Source organism: Acomys russatus, unplaced genomic scaffold (assembly GCF_903995435.1).
Source record: "Acomys russatus unplaced genomic scaffold, mAcoRus1.1, whole genome shotgun sequence".
Taxonomy (NCBI): Eukaryota; Metazoa; Chordata; class Mammalia; order Rodentia; family Muridae; genus Acomys; species Acomys russatus.
The window spans coordinates 28,464-40,796 of NW_026131810.1; positions in this window are offsets into that span (position 1 = coordinate 28,464).

The window sequence follows — 12,333 nt, forward strand, 5'->3', positions numbered from 1 at the left end:
TGGAGTGACATCTGCTAGTGAGCCTTCTAGCACGGGTGCTCAGAGTTGAAGTTGGCCTCTACAAGAGCAGGGTGCTCTCTTAAGCACTGAGCCAGCTCTCCAGCCCCTAGACCCTGAACTTGAATGCTCACTTGCTCAAGTGCCATGCTGAAGTAAGGTGCTATAATACAAGCATTGATTCTATACCAAGGAATAATCAGGTAGGAGTTGGAGACCTTCCTGGGTGAAGGTTGAGTGAGCTAGCCAGGGACATTGGTGTTCAGGCTTAAGCCTGGCAGGTCAGAGCTTGTAGGAGGGGATTTACAGGATGAGGTAACTTAAAAGTATCATTTTTGCAATGCTGAGGAATAATCTAAATCATATCTGGATAGTGAGGTAGATAAAATTGGTATGTCAGAGTGTGGTCGCTGAGTGGAAGCTGGGAGCAGACTGCCTGGATGAAATTCTAACCCAGCCATGTGCTAAGCAGTGTGAACTTGGAGCCCCAGCTAAGAGATCTGTGTCTCAGTTTCTCCTCTGTAAAAAGGGCCAATATTAATAGCTACTTCATAGGGTCATTGTGAGGATTAAATGATTGAGATCATCACCTAAAACAGTATTGAGGGATCAACTCCCTAGGGAGAACGGATACACTATTGTCACCATTAATTAACTACTTGATTGTGTCCATATAGGGACACATACTTGCAATCCTGGAACTTGGGAGATAGAGACAGAATGATAAGAGGTCAAGGACTTCCCAGGCTATATAATGAATTTGAGGACAGCCTTGGCTACACGAGACCTTGTCTTAATGCAGAATGACCTTGTCCCACTTTTTTTTCTTATAATTTTTCTTTTTTGGTTTTTCTAGTCAAGGTTTCTCTGTGTAGCCTTGGCTGTCCTGAAACTCAGTCTATAGGTTTGGTCGGCATTGAACACAGAGAGCCATCTACCTCTGCCTCTGTTAGGATTAAAGGCCTGTACCTCCACTGCCTGGCTTTTGTTTGTTTGGTTTTTGTTGTTGTTATTGTTGCTAGGTTCTAAGTTATTTGAACCTAGCAACTGGGAATGAAACCAGTGTATTTATTCTGTATTTAGGCAGCTATTTCTTCCAAGTCCAGCCTCTGACAGTCTTTAGTCTTCTGACAATCTTTCCTTCATTCAGATGAATTACTCTGTTGCTTAATGTTACTTCTCTAACTAAAGGCTAAAAAGGCAGAGGAAGGTCAGGCTTAGTAGACAGAGCTGACCCAGACTGACCCAGAGCTGACCCAGGGTGGAGAAGGAAGGTGGGTTCCTCCTGTGACCACTAGGGGGCGCTCTTGCTCTTCCTGGGGCCTTTTCTTAGTCTTTGTGACTTTGAAGTGTTGTATGTGAGGGACGTGAGGAAGTTTAGTCCATCTTGCCTTTTATTAAGCATGAAGGATCTACATCCTGGAGAGGTCAGAGTTACAGTTTAGACTAAGGAAGGTGGAATGTTACCACAGATCCATGCATGGTCTGTCGCTGACTCTCCTTTGCTCTTCCTTTTTCCTTAATAGATTAAACAAAACCCAGGGAAGAAAAGAGAACAAGGCAAGCTTTCCTGTTTATTCTCAGGTTTATTTGTACTAGTGAGACACGGAGAAAACAGTCCCTGTGCATATCTCACTGGGTCTGTCCTCTGCCTAAAGTCAGATTCTATTTTGGGTGAGGGGATCAGTTACTCCTAGCACATTATTAGTTCAAAGCTCCAGATTCATGCCTTTGACTGCTGCCCTGCCGTTTCTTTTCTTTTCTTTCTTTCATTCATTCATTCTTTCTTTCTTTCTCCTTCTCCTTCTCCTTCTCCTTCTCCTTCTTTCTGTTGCCACCCCAGAGCCGGGAATAAAGGCCTGCACCACCACTCCTGGCTTCCTGCCATTTCTTTATAGCTTTTGAAGTGGGTTTTACTTTCGCTCGGCAGATTGAAGCTTCCAGGTTATCCTACAAAGGTTCTGATCAGAATGAGTGTTGAGCACTGCTTTGTTCATTACCAGAAAGCTCTGGTTGTGCAGGTGGTTTGTGCCAGGACCTGGATACATCCATGACCAAGGCTGTCCACAGATGTTTTATTTTTACTTATCCTTTGTTAAAAATTACGAGTCAACAGTGGTAAGTGCTCCACCTCTTTTTTTCTTTTTTATGTTAATTTTATTAATTTATTCAGATTACAACTAAGTTGTTATCCGATCACTTGTATCCTCCCATTCCTCCCTCCCTCTTTCACCCTGTTCCCCTCCCCTAGGTCTATGACCGAGGGAGACCTCCTCCCCCACTATATGGTCATAGACTATGAAGTCTCATCTTGGCAGCCTGCTAATTCTTTCTTTGTGTGCCATCAGGCCTCCTCACCAAGGGGAGGTGGTCAAAGATGGCCAGTTACCCTGTCTGAAGACAGCCATTGTCACTAAAAGAATTGTATGGACTATTCTGTGATGATTTTTCACCAAAACAAAAGTTGAAAATCCCCTGCCTTATTCCCCGACCCCCCTTTTTTTTTGTTTTGTTTTTGCTTTTGTTTTTTGAGACAGAGTTTCTCTTGCAGTCTTGGACTCACTTTGTAGGCCAGGCTGGGTTCAAACTCAGAGAGATCTTCCTGCCTCTGCCTTACTGAGTGCTCAGTTAAAGGTGTGCATCAGCCTGGCTGCCTCTCCCCTTTTAACTGAAGTGATGGCATGCCACGCTCAGGTTCTGTTCTACCCTCTCTCATCTTAGTTTATTACATATCTACTCCCAAAAGACTGAGCGATCTCACCCTTTAAAAAAATAATGGATATTCCAATTTTGTGGCCAGGTAACATAATTTACTCACCCAGACCCCTGCTAGTAGTCATTTGCATTTTTAATGCTGTGATAGCACGGAAGTACCAGATAAAAAGATTAGTCTCAGCTCACCAGTACGAGGCACCAGTGCAGGTCCCTGTTTCCCTACACACTAGGCCCACTCCCCTTTTCCTTGATAGTTGGCCAGTGTTATCTCACTGATACATGTGTATATAAACATTTTTGCTGAAGGCCATATATAGTTAGTTAATTCTCCACTATCGGTATATGCTCACAAACAAGTGTGTAGATATATTCATGCTGCTGTGTTGTGGGTATGTGTATGTGTGAGTGCGAATGTGAGTGCATGCAAGCACATATGGAGCGTAACCCTGAGTATGTATGTGCAGAAGTGAGAGGAGTGTGTTGTGTGTCCTGTGTTCCTTTGAGTCAGGGTCTCTCATTGAACCAGGAGCTGGACGATGGCCAGTGAGCCTCAGTGACACTCCTGTCTGCCTTCTCATTCTGGTCAGCGGCTGTCACTCATCCTGTGATTGGCCCTCTCACTAATGAGCTTGAATGCCCTTTTAAACACTGGGATTTTAGTATTGCTTCTTTTAAGAAGTACTTGTTTATGCCTTTTACTCACTTTTCTGCTGGGTTGTCTATTACTTGTGGCTTGAGGAATTGTATGCTGATTTGACTAGTCAGGTGTGTGCTCATGAGCACCTTACACTGATGTAACTTGTTAGGTGTGTGCTCATGAGCATCTTCCTGTGATGTGACTTGTCAGGTATGCTCATGAGCATCTTATTATGAGGAAGGCTCTCAAGGCTGGCAGTATGATGAAAATGCCTGGGAGGAGATGGATTTATACAACGTAGTCTTGGTGTGTCTCTGTAGAAGGTGCATGGGAGGATGAAGAGGAACAGCCAACTTTAATGCTGGTGGGCATGGCTGGGTAGGGATGACCAGTCAGGAAGGGGAACAGCATGACAGAGACTCTGAAATGGGATGAAGCTGGCACATTTGGGGGCACAGAGCTAGCTATGACTTCGTGGAAGGAAGAGGTGCCAGGAAGGAACAAAGATAACAGCCTCAGTTTCTTTCCGTTGCTGTGTGAGAGAGCAAGCTTCAGGGTTATGTTTTGTCTGGTGCTGTTTGCTCCCAGGGACCCTTGCTGTTTGACCTGTCTTGGGAAGCTGGGCCTTAATGCTCTTCTTTTTTTCAGGCGTAGGAGATACAGGTTTGTTCATTAACAATGCAGAGAAAGTCTACTTTGGGATGCAGGATGGCTCAGTGAACCTGAGGGCGAAATACTTCTGACCCTGTGAGGAGCAGCATGCTCACTTTGAGTCTCCAGCCCAGGCACAGTAGACATGCCTCTCTGGGACCCTTTGCCTTAATGTTTTTTCATGTAGCTGTCCACAGTGCCACAGTGGACAACTGGCTGTGTGTGTGTGTGTGTGTGTGTGTGTGTGTGTGTGTGTGTGTGTGTGGCCAGTCCAATCCAATCTTATGAAGTATTCCTATGTGTCTTTTAAAAAAAGATTTATTTATTATGAATACAGTATGAGCAGATCACATTATAGATGGTTGTGAGCACCCATGTGGCTGCTTGGAATTGAACTGTGGACCTCTGGAAGAGCAGTCAGTGCTCTTAACTACTGAGCCATCTCTCCAGCCCCTGCTATGTCCCTTTAAAAAAAGAAATTTAAATATATATTTTTAATATTAAAATATTCAATTTTTTACAAAATAGAGCTTGATTTTATGTTTTATATCAAACGTTTACCAAAACAAAAAAAATGTATAAATAAAAATAGGAGATGAGGACTATCTCTGACAGCTGTGATTCAACATGCTGGTTAGCTTCTGAGGTTTTGGATTTGCTGAGAAATAACAGCCTGACATTCCCTGAGCTGGTGCAGTGAGGGGCCAGCCAGAGGGTCTCATGATGCCTTATGGGAAACATGGTTTCCTGTTTACTTTCTTTCCACACTCTGTTCTGTCTGAAGTTGTTTTCATTGTTACCACTCCCAAATCCTACGTTTTAACATTAGGTGTACAGAGGTCTGAGTGGAGCGGAGGGTTTGTAGTGACTTAGGTCACTACACCTGGGACCCTGGCTTTGCTTGGGTCCTGCTGTTGGAACCTAGTGGGAACCACCTGCTAGCAATGCACAGCATCACATGAGATGTGAAGCACTTAATTTTTTTTGTTTGAATGATTTTCTGTGCTAATATTGTTTTGCTCCTCTGATAACATTTGTATGATTCAGCATCAGAAGCTGCCACTTCTTTGTGCTGTTTGAAGGTTGAAATAAACATTGTTGTGCCATGTTGACCCTTTGTCTTCACTACAGATTTTGCACTGAAATGGGAATCAATTTTGCTCTCCTAGTTTATATCAGATAAGAGTGGGATCCGCTCAGGAATCTGAGAAAGAGCAGGTAAACACTTTTGTTGTTTCTGATAGATTGTCTCCTTTATTAAGAACATGTGTGTTCTGGGGACCTTTCCTGCACAGTGTTGGTTTTCTGTCTGAGTGAGGGCAGCATAGCTGAGCATACATTTGCTCACTCCCAGCTGTTGTATTCAACCTTTAGTCACGGGACATTGATAAGCAGTAAGAGAGACTGGGGTTTTCTTGATTCCTTTAGTCTAGTGTTCAGAGAAACTGCCCGATAAGCAGCAGATGGCTAGAGAAGCGTCATAGAGCAAGGCTGGCCATGCCCAATCAGAGACAGCTGTGGAGGAGCCTGTCAGTCCATTCTGTTCAGCATTCCTATGCAGGGAACCCTGTTTCCCCCATGCTAACTGCAAACTCAGCATTCACCTCCTCAGCTTACTCTCTCTTTCAAGTGTGGCCTCTGTTGGTATCCGAATTCTTGCTGAATCAAGTATCAGAATAAAAGTCAACTAGGACTGAGCTTTAAATGTGCATTTTGTAGCCCAGAGTGGTGGTACATGCCTGTAATCACAGGTGTGAATCCTTAGTTCCAGGTTAGCCTGGTCTACAGAGAGTTCCAGGATAGCCAGGGCTACAGAGGGGAAGAACCCTGTCTCAACAAACAAACAAACAAACAAACAAAAATAGGGCATTGTTTTTACTTTGAAAGTGCTCTCTAGAAATAGGTGCCTCAGCTGATGTTAGGCTGTTGGCGTTAGTAGCACATTTATTTTCATTCGCTTGTCAATAACCTTTGTGCAGAATGAGCCAAGAAAATTTGGTAGAGTAAGTTTTCAAAACAAGCCAGTTCGTGTGACGTGGACTTAACTCATGGATAAACAAGATTAGCTATGTTTCAGAAACACCTGTTTGCTCCACAGCACATGTAATTTCCTGTTGGTTTCACAGGCTTTGGTACTTGTGACCAAACTAGTTTTTTTTTTTTTTAATTTATTTTGAATGTTAATGTGAGGTTTTTCTTCTGTTAGAGAAAAACAAAACACCCGGAAGGCATCATAGAGCGGCCTAGAGATAAAATCTAATGAGAGTTTCGATTAAAATGAAAGATTTTTCTACTAAATTATTAAATGTGATCTTTTGATGACGGAGCTAAGCCACTTTCATTTCTATTAGTGTTTTGTGCTCTATCTTGAGCATCTAGGATGAGGGAGTTTGGCTTTAAAATATTTTTTTTTATATTTATGCTATATTTCTGTAGCCAGGCATAGTGGCACACAAATTTAATCCCAGCACTTGGGAGACAGGCGGTTCTCTGAGTTTGAGCCCAGCCTGGTCTATATTGTGAGTTCCAGGACAACCAGAGCTCCGTAGTAAGACCCTGTCATAACCAAAACAAAAATTGTATCTCTGTGTATGTGTTTCTGTATATGGGTATGTACACCCAAATGTCAGTGCCCACAGAGGTGAGAAGAGGGTGTTGGAAACTGTGGCCTGGATTTTCAGGTAGTTGTGAGCTGCCTGATGTGGGTGTTGGGACCCAAGAACAGTCAGTGCATGCTGTTTGTTTAAGCCCTGAGTCTTCTCCAGGCTTTAAGTCAGGCCTTTGGAAAAGGTCTGTAGTCAAGGCAGGCTGCCACGCTTCTGGGAGTCATGGAAGGAAAACTAGGGGCCTTGGGTAGAGTTGACTCACTTTTGACTTCAGCTAGAGCTCAAAAACGATGAAGGCAAGAGGGGTGTTCTCTTTGAACTTGCTCTTTTGCCAGGCACTGTTCTGGAACTTTGCCCTCATTCCACAGGCCCTTTTTGAGTGCTTTAATTTTCAGAGTGAGAAAGCAAATCTCAATTTAGGTACCTTGTTCAGGTTACACCTTGGAAAGCAGAGCAGACTTCTCTAGTTCCTGGCCTTGCTTGTGCTTCTGTGTAGCTGTAGAGTTTTTCCTAACTTCTGTCCCTGGGCTGTATCTATTGCAATGAGTTACTAATCATTTGTTAGACGCTGAAGTTAGCGGCCGGTTGTTTGCAGTGTCTGCCTGTGTGCTCATGGGTAATTCTGTCTGTTTCTGCACTGTTGAGCTTTATTTGGAAGAAAGGACTAGAAGATTGCATGCAGTCTAGTTGGAGAGTATGCCTTCTCTAGTCTGTCACAGAAGTGACTCTTAACAACTACTGTTTCTCCTCATCGCTGTGTTTCTCCCCTCTCAGTCCTTTATATGAAGTAGGCACAATGGCCACCATAGGCACAAACCAGGAAAGAGAATTGTGAATTCCCTTTAGCCAAAGTCAAGTCATGGACCCACATGAAGGGTAACCTGAGGGATGTCTTGGTGTTAAGTCTCAGAGGATCTGTGCTTGTTCTTGGTCACAGTTAGTAAGGATGGAAGCTTTGTCCAAGACCAAGGGCTGATAGGAAGCAGGAATGATTCTTTGGGCTGGCATCTTAACATTCTTACCTACATGGAAAGAAGAATGGAATGAGGCTAATGGCTAATGCAGTGGGCATTTTAAGATAGCAGCTACGATTAGCCAGGACCAGGTGTGGTCATTTTTATGACTGTGTTTCACCTGTGTTCAAATATGATCGTGAGGGGTTGGTCTTGCTTTTCTTGTCATGATCGAAGAGTGGCCTTCCTAATGGCCACAGGAATTGTTTATGCTCACTAAAAGGGCTTAGGTATGGGTGTCAGGCTGGCTGATAGCCAGCCCAAGGCATGACAGAGCCAGACCAGTTGTGCTAGCTGAAACAGCATTCCTATCTGTTGAGACCCAGAGGGCCTGATCCTTGGGCTAGCAATTCTTCGCACCTGTGATTACTGGCATTGTGCATTTGCCGTGAACTGGACACTGGTGTGGATGACTTGGGGTCCCGGATGGCTGTGTTATGGTGTCAGCCTCCATACTTCACTGGGGCCACAACAACTTCTTGTGCCCTCATATGCCTGACTGCTTACTTCCTGTCACACCTAGCAGCAGATGTAGCCAGATTTAGGATTGCATCAGTCTTCACTCCACTAACCCAGTAATCATATGATGTTTTGACAGGTTCAGTGTTACTGTGTTATTCATCTAGGTTGAATCACAGGATTGCAAAAAACAAAAAACAAACAAACAAACAAAAAAACCAAAAAACAAAACTCCAGTATAACTTAGCAGTGGATTGGACACAAGTGGGTCTCAGTAGGCAAACATGTAGCCATGCTCTGAGAGATGAAAATGTGCTTCGTTGGGCTTTAGATGGAGGCATAACCCAGGGAGGGAAGGAGAGGTGTTCCCTGTAAAGGTGACTCCATGTTCCCTGGACAGTGCATTATGCAGGTTGATGAATACAGTACATTCAGGTTGAAACCTCTTCTTTTATGTTGGATCACAGAATTTTGGATTAGCAGCAAGGAGGGAAAGGAAGTATCTGCCTCAGGGAACCGAATTTCTCGCTGGTGGAATTTCTTGTCAGGCTCAGCCCAGTGGCCCAGTCAGACTCACAAGTGTCCCCTGATGATAGAACTGCATTCTGAGGGGATGGTTTGGCATCTCGACCTGAGTTTCAAGGAGGCAAGTATGCTAATCCTCATTTTACCTCAGAAGTTGGACTTAATGGTGTGTGAGGCCAGTCTGTGGCCACTAATGAGTCCTGACTTTCCCCGGAGCTGATCCCTGCATTAAGTTGTACTTGGGCCCATGTTCCTTACTACTGAGGATGCATCCTCCCTCCTGTGTTTTTGCAAATATCTAAGGGGCATTCATAGAGCAAGCTCCCAAAGGGCCCCAGGGCACCAAGGCCACATCAAATCACCAATAGCATTTCCCAGCAGAAATGTCTGTCATGATTTTTTTTTTAAAAAGACCAGTTTTATTTGTTTATTTATTTGTTTGTTTGTTTGTTTTTTGTTTTGTTTTTCGAGACAGGGTTTCTCTGTGTAGCCTTGGCCATCCTGGACTCACTTTGTAGACCAGGCTGGCCTCGAACTCACAGCGATCCGCCTGCCTCTGCCTCCCGAGTGCTGGGATTAAAGGTGTGCGCCACCACACCCGGCTCGTCAGTCATGATTTAAAATGTTCTAGTCCTCACACTAAAAGGGGATGAAACCAATTTCAAAATAGCTACTTCTAAATGTCTAAGCACCTATTTTTAGCAAAACAGTATTTTATATTACAAAACACCTAAATTAAACAGTAGCAGCCACAGCAGCAGGAGGGTATTACACAGCAGCAGGAGGGTGGCCTTCTTACTGTCTCAACATCAACAGTACAGTCTGAGCTGTGGAGGAGATGGTGACACAAGCTTTCCCAGCTCACTAGTGGGGTTGTAAACTCTTCTAACCTTTCTTACTGCAGGTTCTTGGCAATATGTACCAAGAAAAAAAATATTCCATTCATTTTCTGTTACTCCTAGGAAACAGTCTGTGCAAATACATTGAAGAGTGGTTACAAATTGAAGTATCAAGACGTTCTTGCCAATGTTTTATTTTAGAGAATATGGAAACCTAAATGATATGAATTAAGACCTAATGTTATATTATATAGTCTATAAGATGGAATTTGCTCCCTGTGAGTGTAGCTCAGTTGGTAGAGTGCCTGCCTAGAGTGCCCCCAGGTTTGATCTCCAGTACCACATAAAAGCCAGTATGGTGACAAATACCTGCAATTTCAGTACTCAGGAGTGGAGGCAGGGGGATCTAAGTTTAAGGTCGCCTTGGCCAACCTAGGCTACAAAAGACCTTGTCTCAGACAAAACAAAACAACAACAGAATCTATAAATAATTATACTTGACAACCCATGTGGAATAATTTTGAGTGAATATATAGATTGGTCTTGATGTGATTAGGAAAATAAACTGCTCTGGGCATTTTAAATGTCACCTATTCATAGGCGACAAAGAGCAGAGAACCTATCATTAAGGTGAAGGGACCCAGAGCTGAGCATCATGAGGGTTGTAAGAGGTGGTCTCATAGCTTAGAAGTTATGCACTTGGTGGGAGCAAGAGTCATGGCTACTGAAAAATTCCTCCCCAAGGCAGGGGGCATGAAATACTATGGCTTGACCCTTCTACTCTTTAAATTTGCCAGTGCTTCACAGGGCCCATTCTAGTGGGATAGTGGGAAGCCAATTCGATGTAGGCCTGGCCAGAGAATAAAACTGAAAGTAGATGGAACTTTACTTCATAATATGATCTCAACTATGTGAAAACAATGTATATCAAATGATGTTAAAGGTAGCTGTCTTTGCTGATGGGTTGATAGCTACTTCTTACTTTCCTGTTTTCTTTAAAGAACCTAAACAATATCAAAATTAAAAATGGAAGACGCGCGCGTGCACGCGTGAGTCTAAGTGAAATGACATTTTAAGGCGAAAGTAATGATGGGTGTGACAGAGTTAAATGTTGACGTTTGTAGTCTCTCTGATGACGCAATGGCCTCAGAACTTGGTGTTCTCCAAGGCATTGACCACAAGGGGACGCTCCAGCCTAGCAGGTCAAGGCCCGGAGAGGCTGAGGCTGGGATATCTGTGACCAAAGCAGAGTGGGATCTTGGGGAGAAGATGTCTTGTCAGTCACTGTCCCTAAAAGCTTATTATCCCCTCCTTAATTTCAGAGTAGTCCTTTCTTTTTGGGAACGTTATTACCATGATTCCTCAGAAAGTTAAGCTGAACACCACTGGAACTCAAGGGTTTTTTCTGGTCCCTTTGGGATGTTTAACACATACTCATAGATGTGCCCACTGACCAGAGAGTCTCGCTGTACTGGCTATATACAGGCTAGAAGGACTTGTACTGGGGTATTTAGACTTGGAGTGCTGGATAGTATGTGCCCCATAAAGCCTACTGAGGCATCCCCCCAATGGACTCACTTTGTAAACCAGGCTGTCCTTGAACTCACAGAGATCTGTCTGTCTCTGTGCCCCAGAGTACTGGGATCACAGGCATGCACCACCATGCCCTGTTGGCTCTGTTTCTTAACAATTAAACTTTATTATACTACCGAACTAGCTTGCACAAGAGGAAAAAGGGGCTAAAGGAAAAAAAAAAGTGAACCTTCTGGTATCCATTCCATAAGACAGTTCCCTAAGTGTAAGCATAGTACGTTTTCACAATGGCTTAACCTGCTTTTATAGCTTACTTATTTCTTGACAACAAAGAGTAATTGGTGATTCTATTTACTGTAGGCAGAGATATTTTACATTTCAGATCATTAAATTGCAGTTGTTAGGTAGCTATTAGCCTGCATGTTTGGTGAAACAGCAGCTTTCTACTTCAGAGGCTGGAGCAGGCTCTCCTTGCTGTGAGCTGATCCACAGAGGGCACAGCACCAGAGGCATCAGCTCTAGCTCTGTTTGAAAACAAGAGAGGGTGATGTTGTTCTTCCACTGTGAACAGTGGCAAGGTGTTCTGCTTTCTTCTAGTCACTGGATAGTCCTTGTTATAAAACAGTATTCAACATCAAGGAGTCAATAGGGAACCTGGTGGTGGTGGTGCATTCATTTAATACCAGTACTTGGAAGATGGAAGCAGGTTGATGTCTATGAGTTCAAGGCCAGCCTGGTCTACAAAGTGAGTTCCAGGATAGCCATGGCTACACAGAGAAATTTTGTCTTGAACCCTCTCCACCAATAGAAGTTATTAGTATATATTAATTATATAAAATTCCAACTTTCATTATAATATTTCATACATGTATATAACATGCTTGGATCATAGTCACTCATTTCTTGCTCTTGTCTCCTTCTTTACCCTCCCTCTGTCCCCTTTCTCTTCCCAAATGGTCCTCTTTCTCCATTCATTCCATTAAAAAAAATCTAGATTTCACATGTGATATTTTTCCAAATATGGCTTATTTTGCTTAATATAATGACTTCCAGATTCACTCATATTTCTACAAATAACATAATTTAGCCCTTTATGGCCTAGTAGAATTCCACTGGAGGGTTGGTGAGATAGCTCACTGGGTAAAGGTGCTTGTCACCAAGCCTAATGACCTGCATTGGATCTTGGGACCTGCATAATAGAGAGTCAATTTTTGCAGGGGTATATATGCCATATTTTCTCTTTTTTGTTCATTCATCTACTGATGGACATTTAAGCTGATTCATAACATAGACACTAGGAGCATTATGCAATAAACAAGCATTTTGTTTGTTTGTTTTTTGAGACAGGGTTTCTCTGT